The following is an 8,201-nucleotide window of genomic DNA, read 5'->3' on the forward strand; positions in this document are numbered from 1 at the left end:
CCCCACATTTACAGGACAGACTGAAACAGTGGCAGAGAAGAGTGTGGCTCCTCAGAGTATGATAGTGTTGCTGTAGGGGATTCAAAGCAGAGGAATAAGAAGATGGGAGACCAGGAGCCTGGTGGTTCTGCCTGAGCCCCTTCATCAAGCCCCCCTGCTAGCACCTTTTCCTTTAAACAGTCATTACATTCTCCTGCTCAGGCCAACCCCAGTGAGTCTTCAGTTAATAACCACTAAGATTTCAAACTGTAATGATTTCGGTAACTATGGTGTGGTGTGGGTGTGCTGTGGTGTGGTGTGGTGTGGTGTGGTGTGGTGTGGTGTGGTGTGGTGTGGTGTGGTGTGGTGTGGGTATGGAGTGGTGTGATGTGGTGTGGTGTGGTGTGGTGTGGCTATGGAGTGGTGTGGTGTGGTGTGGTGTGGTGTGGGTATGGAGTGGTGTGGTGTGGTGTGGTGTGGTGTGGGTATGGAGTGGTGTGGTGTGGTGTGGTGTGGTGTGGTATGGTGTGGTGTGGTGTGGTGTGGTGTGGTGTGGTGTGGTGTGGGTATGGAGTGGTGTGGTGTGGTGTGGTGTGGTGTGGTGTGGTGTGGTATGGTGTGGTGTGGTGTGGTGTGGTGTGGTGTGGTGTGGTGTGGGTATGGAGTGGTGTGGTGTGGTGTGGTGTGGGTGTGGTGTGGTGTGGGTGTGGTGTGGTGTGCAAATGAGCAGTTAATGCAATTAGTCATCAGAAATACTTTTCATGTGCACCTCAAGATGCACTTTCCCTCTGTGCAACCCTTCAGGAATTCTGTGTTCTTCCTTCAGCCAGGACTTCTATAGCTGCAGCCTGGGGCACCTCACTCTGTTTCTTCAGGTCCTCTTTTGACACCAACACACGGATTTGTTTTTCCCTCTATGAATTTGCCTTTCTTTCTCACTAAAATTCCCCTTAATTTTTTTAAAAGTTCTTGACTTCTTTTTTTATAACTAAACCCCACTGTGTGTATAATATTTCTTTCAGAATAAAAACTTTACCATGGGGCTAGAAAAGTAGCTCAGTGTACAAACAGCATTTGCTGCTCTTGCAGGGGACCAGAGTTCACTTACTAACATCCACATCCTCGGCTCACAGCCATTAACTCCTTGAGCATCTTGACAAACTAGGGATACGCTCAAGAAACACAGAAACTCGTACATACCCACACATAAAAATAAAAATATCTTTTTTAAAGTCCACTGAAAATTACGTTGAGTGAAAACAGATAATAAATTAATTTTTTTAGGGATTTTTAGAGGTAAGTCTAAGGGACTAGTGACATTATTACATTTTGTGTATATCATGCCAAATAAACTATGTGTTACATACATGGATGAAATATTGAAGTCATGATGGAACCAAGGGAAACAAAGATAACTGCCCATGAGTAAAACAATCCAATCCTTGGGTGAAGTATGGCCAGCCAAGCTGAAATGGCCACATTTTAACTGTCATCTGCAACACAGTAGCAAAGGTCCCTGTCACTGCCCAGGGCCCAGGCAGGGCTGACTCTGCTCCTTCACAGCCTTTCTCTCACATCCTGAGAAAGACAAAACAAGTACCTATTGCAGCCAAAAAATGTCTTCTGGTTGGGGCGCTGATGTCACTAGTTGCTCCATTCCCCAGAGGGAGGGACAGTAGCTGAAGCCGAGGAAACGTAATTCAGCAGTTATAAGAAAACAAAACATGAGAAATGTTCACAATCTGTGTGGAAGCCATTGTACGTGTCTAAGCCGATTAGCTATTTTCTTCATGAGGGCCCAGAAGAATTACAGAGAGGGAAACCCAGATCCGTGCCATCCAGGGAGGGGAAACATGGGGTCTCCCAGAGGACTCTTTGCTGTAAGGCTCATTTCATTCCCAGTGACTTCACAGCAGCCGATTTAAAGGAGGTCACAGGTATTTACCTTTCTTTCCTTGCTGCTTCTATCTGGTTTATGCAGAAGGGAAAATGCCAATGCCTGTGCTCGTCTGAGCCCATTCATCCTGCAGCCTTTTTTTTTTATGATAGGGTAAACTTTAGCCCTGTAGGGAATGTCACTAAAATAGATATAAAATTTGTTTACATAGACAGATTTCTTCCCTTAGCAACACCGGGTTATTCTTCCTCAGCAACACTGGGTTATATCCAACTAGTCCTGACATGTTTTATAGGCGATGCTTTAAAAGAACAAAGCACCAAAACACATCAAAGTGTGTGTGTGTGTGTGTGCACATGTGTGTGTCCATGCATGTGTGTGCCTGTGTGTGTGTCCATGCATGTGTGTGCCTGTGTGTGTGTGCATATGTGTGTGTGCACCTGTGTGTGTCCATGCATGTGTGTGCATGTGTGTGTGTCCATGCATGTGTGTGCCTGTGTGTGTGTGTGCATGTGTGTGTGTGTGCACATGTGTAACTCAGGTTAGCTTTGAGCTCCATACATAGTTGAGGATGATCTTAAACTTCTAATGTTCCTGCCTCTAACTTCTGAGTGCTGGGATTACAAGTATGTATCTATGTATGTACGTACCATGCCCAGTTTATGTAGTTCTGGTCATGGAAACCAGAGCTTCATGCATGTTAGACAAGCAAGTAATCTACAAACTGAGCCCTGGTGCCAGCTCCAGCCTGACATACTGTTAGATAAGATACAGCCATATCACGCTGTTAAAATAAAAACCTTCACAAGGAAGAGAAGACTGGCCTGGACTTTATAAATGTGGCTATTTTACTATTAGAATAACATGTACAGAGTTATAATAACATAATCATAAAGAGTGGATGTTCCAAAATCTGTCTATACTTGTCCATGTTCATATGTTTAAATATGGCCAATAATTAGCCACATTACAGTATATATTTGTCATAAATATCAAGTGCATACTCTATGCTGGCACTGAGCTAGGTACTAAATATGGGGGGAAATTGAAGAAAGGATAACCAGCCTTCAAAGGTTTTACCCTTTGCTGAGGAAAATACAAAAGTGAAAAATATTCTATAAAGTCAATAGCATAGATTTCTTAGGAAAATGGAACATACCATACATGCACTAAGTGTACATGCTACCAAAATGGGTCACAGAACCAATCACCAGGAAGCTTCTTAGACAAGCCTTCATAACCCACATTTGTGGTGCAAGCTCCCCAGGAAAACAGCAATGTGGTTTTATCAGCACACAGCATGAATCTGTCTGTGGGGCATTGCTTAAGTTAGCTGACTGTCACGTACAGGACAAAGAGTTCTAGTGAGCTAGTTTTTGTCTTATAAATCATGGACAGAGAGTTGAGATGGCACAGACAACTCATTCTGCACATCTAGCTCTAAGCTGTCAGTCTGTCTGCACTCATAAGAGTGTCCGTGTAACATAAAACTAGAATAATCTCAATGCAACACGCTGGTGACTTTAAGCTAAGGTGGCCTAGCTTTGATCTCTTCACTAGAGGAACCCTGTTGGGGACTCTTCAGTAATTCACACTGTACTAATCCTGACCCTTGCCAAGACAACAGGATACTCTCCCTGCTGACAAACCTACATTTCCATTAACACATTCAAGTTTTAGGGTGTCTCTCTTTTGGGGGTGCAACTATTTTTTTAATTTTGGGCAAATTAACAACAAAATAAAAACACCTACAATTACCTCATATTTTTAATTATTCTCCCAATCTTTAATACAATTGTAAAAAACTAATAGGGTGTGTGTGAGTGTGTGTGTGTGTGTGTGTGCATGTGTGTGTGTGTGTGTGTGTGTGTATAAAATAAATGAGAAGTATATCTGCATACTTTGAGTTCCTACAAACTTTAACCTTCCTTAAGAGCATATATTTGAAAGAAATAGCTGAGTTTTCAGGCAGTCAGACTCTCACCGAGCCTCTGTGTCTCTGAAGTCATGGCTCACACTGCTGAACTCATCTTTTTGAAACTTTCAGGCATGAGCACTGCCTGATTCACATGTTTTCCTTTGCTCAGATACATTGTGCTAAATTAATTTTTCTAAACCCATATGTAGGTATATTTATGACTCCGACAACAATGTTTTGTGTCAACACTGTGTCAGATTCAAAGATATTTCAGCTCAACATTTAAAGTAAGTGAAAGTAATTCCCATATTTGTAATAGTCTTCTGCTAAAAAGGGAAAGATAATGCGGAAATGTACTTAGAAAATGTTAAGAGCCCTCAAACTGTGTTTGACGTAATCTCCCTTCTCTCACACCAAAACATACCCTCCTAAATCCACTCCTCCATTCACCCGTTTAAAGCAACAGTCATTCATTCTTCGATTTCTTCCTAGTCTTTCTCCAAGGTCACTCTAGCCATCATCCCCACTGCAGTCAGCGCCGACCACACAGCTCTTCCTCCTCACTAGTCTGTCAGCAGAGTGATTAGCAACTGCCAGTCTCTTTGTCCTCTCCACTAAGTTCCAGGATGAAGCAGAATGTTCCTCTCAGAATTGCTGGTCACTGTGTTACATTATGAGCAATTTTCAAATTGTCATACTGTCAGCCCAAAGAGCACGTGTGGATTCTATAACACTCTGTTATAGAACTATTCCACACATCCATATCCCCACCTGTACACATGTCTCACTCTCCTCTGTGTAAACACCGTAGCAGTGGACGTCCTTGTATACGATGCTTTCTTATTACTCCCTTCAAATGCTTTGCCGCAGCTGGAATTGCTGGATTTGACTCCACGTGAACTTTCTGAGATTTCGATACATACCGCCAAATTGCTTTACAGAACAGTTGCAAGCATCTCATTTCTACTGCCTGGAAGAACGTCCTCCCTGAACCCATCCCAACACAGCACTGGGGTTTTCTGTTCTTATCTTTTCTGAATTGGAATTTGCAAACCAATCTATTTGTTTTTGATATATTAGTACCACGAATAAGCACAGACCTGAGCCAGCAGGCAACATGTATTGAATCCTGTATGTTGTGCTGTGAAAGGTTCCAAGGTGACCCTGTGCTCCCTATTTCCAAGGTGTGCCTTACAATGTCTTGGAACAAGATAGAGTAAAAATGAATACATTGTCCAAGCTCTTGATGAATACAGCTGGGGCGATGAATTCATCCATGTGCAATAAAAAATATAAAAAACTATAGAGGGAAGTGGAGAACTTTTTGGGAAAAAATTAGTGAAAATATGACCAATGTGTAACAGGTGTAACATGAGAAAGTTCATGAACTACATCAGTGGCCCCGAAAGGCATGCTGTCATCTAAACTTTACACAGTTCCCTCTCACACCGAATCTGAGTCTGACCTATATGACCTGCTTTGCCCAAGGAAATGTCAGCAAGCTTGACACATTAGAAACTTCATAAACAACAGCTTTCCACAGGGATGTGTCCGCCATTGTGTGAAGACCCAGCGAGAGGGCACAAGGAAAGAAATATGTCATGATCCCAACTGTTCTAGTTAGACTGAGACATCAGGTACATGAGTAAGGTCCTGTTAGACCATCAAGCCCCAAGGGAGCACCTGAAGCTCAAATGAGACTGGCAGAAACAGGTTTGTTTCATCTGTACATTTGACTGGTTTACTGTGCAAGAAAGCTGTAACTGACCTGAGAATGTGGTGGTTTAAATGGGAGTGACCCATATAAGTCATATAACTGGATGTTTTGTCATCAGAGAATGGCACTATTGAGAGGAAAGGAAGTGTGGCTTTGTTGGAGTGTGTCACTGGGAATGGGCCCAAACCAGTCCCTGCGTCTCTCTCTTCTTGTTCCCTATAGTTCCAGAGGTAGAATTCTCCATTACTTCAGCAGCATGAATGCCACAGTGCTTCCTGCCATGATAATAGAGTAACCCTCTGAACCTATAGGCCAGCCACAGTTATATACGTTTTTATAAAACGTGTTGTGGTCATAGTGTTTCTTCACAGCAATGGAACACTGACAAACACATTCTAGGCATTAACTGAACATCTGTTGGGTGCATAGTGTCTAAACTCCTGAGCCAAAGCCTTGCATATTAGTGAAAGTAACTGTCTGGATGATCGGTTATCTGGAACGGCGAATATCTGATAGAGAGCCAGAGCTCAGACGGCTCTACTTTGTTGACTCAAAGGACACACAGGAAAGGGTGTGCACGGCATTGTCTGATAATCTGACAGACTAAGAAGAGTCTGGGAAGTAGAAGAAACGACAGAAGCACAGAAGTTAGGAAGCAAAAAAGTCAAGATGCTTAGACTTAGATAATATAAAAATCAGCTTATGTCCCCATTTTACAGATGTTTCATGGGCGGGGGGTATCTTGTATGCTCTTACATGCACTAACTATTCTGCCTCTTTAGAATGTCTAATACATTTGTGTATCATCTAATAATATCACCGATCTATAAACATCACATTTTTCATTTGATCATAGGTGATAAACCTAGAGGCAAGAGTGGGAGAAGAATATTCACCAGTGTTAGATGATATTACATGTGGATTCAACATTCATTCTGGTGAATTCTAGTGTGTGAGTGTCTAACAGTATACCTAAAATTAATCCATTAGGTAATTCAGCAAATTTTCAGAATACTATTCTTACTATTCTAGCAATTGTCATGATGTGAGATTCAGATTTCGGGGGTGGGTGTAGAGATCTGAATGGCATCCAACAACAACATGAAGCCAACAGCAACAGTCTTTAAAAAGCTTTACTAAGTGTTCACACAAATTGAAGGATTAGATCCAAAGTTATTATTTTAAGCGAGACTCTTGTCTTAGTGTTTCTCTTGCTATGAAGAGACACCATGTGCACTGCTGCTCTAATAAAGAACAGCATTTAATTGTGGCTGGCTTACAGTTCAGAGGTGTAGCCCGTTGTCATCATGGCAGGAAGCATGGGAGCAAGCAGGCAGACACTGAGAGATAGCTAATTTCATTGAGATCGGCAGGCAACTAAGAGGGAGCCACTGAGGCTGGCTTGAGCATCTGAGATCTCAAAGCCCAATCCCAGTCATCCAGTTCCTCCAACAAGTCCACATCCAGTCCAACAAGGCCACACCTCTTAACAGAGCCATTCCTATGGCTCATAGGGGCCATTTTCATTCAAACCACACAAAACTAGATATTCAAATACTAAGAGTAAGCCAAGGTAGTAACATCTGGTCCTTATCTCCCAGGACCAAAGTAACCAGTTAATCTCCAGTTCCCCACAACAGCAAAATTCTGTGTTGAGGTTTGTTCTTGTTGTCTATTGTAACGCTAAGTGCAGGGCCCCAAGACCTGGAGTCTGCACATAGACCCAAGTGATGCTATGTGACCCTGCCCCCAAATTATTTCTGATTGGTAAATAAGGATGACAACAGCCAATAGCTGGGAAGAAGAGACATAGGTGGTGTTTAGAATTCCCAGGTTTGAAGTCAAAAGAGGACCATGAAGAAAGAAGGTGGAGGAGGAAGAAGAAGCTGCTTTGGGTTAGGTGAGCCATAAAAACATAGCCCTGAGGGTTCGCCGATTGAAGTTAAGAACAGCCCAAATGAAAAATAGTAAGTAACAACTTGGGGTTATTGATAGGAAAGTAGATTCTAATGGCATAGAGCATAGATATCTGTTCAGCTCTACTGCTGATTAAGGATTATTGTAAATATAAAGGTTATTTGTGTCTTTTATCCAGGAACTGAATGTTCGAGGTAGGATAGAAACCTGGGGTTGGGATTAAATGATTTCTACAATTATAAATCAGTAAGAACATAATGTGAAAAGTGAAAGGTACATGGGGAGACCTAAATCAAATTTTAATTTGTACATATATTACTGGTACAAACTGTGAAGCAAACTCACAGTCTAGGCTTGGAAAGCACACAAGCTAGCAAGCCCCGTGCCTGACCCTGCACACTGAGATGCATTAATAATTGATCTCAGAAGAAACAACGACCCTCAATATCACCAGGGGTTGATATTTACACAGTTGTCACCCTCTCGTTTCAGATAGGGAATGACAGAGAAATCCATGAAATTAGTGAAAGTCAACAGACCAAGAGTCAGCAACTATGCAGTTATAGACAGAAAGCATGAGGCCCGGCTTTTGTCAAGACAGTTCCAATGCCTGTCTTATATAAACTCAATAAGTGGACTGTCCCTTGTCCCGAATTGACTAATGATTTTGTGTTTTAGAACAAGCCTAAATTGTCCCCAATATAAGAGCAATACTAAAGCCAGACAGATGTCTAAACACTCTCATTCCACTTGAAAGACAGCCCAGTGAAATG

Source organism: Micromys minutus (genome assembly GCF_963924665.1).
Source record: "Micromys minutus genome assembly, chromosome: 8".
Lineage (NCBI taxonomy): Eukaryota > Metazoa > Chordata > Mammalia > Rodentia > Muridae > Micromys > Micromys minutus.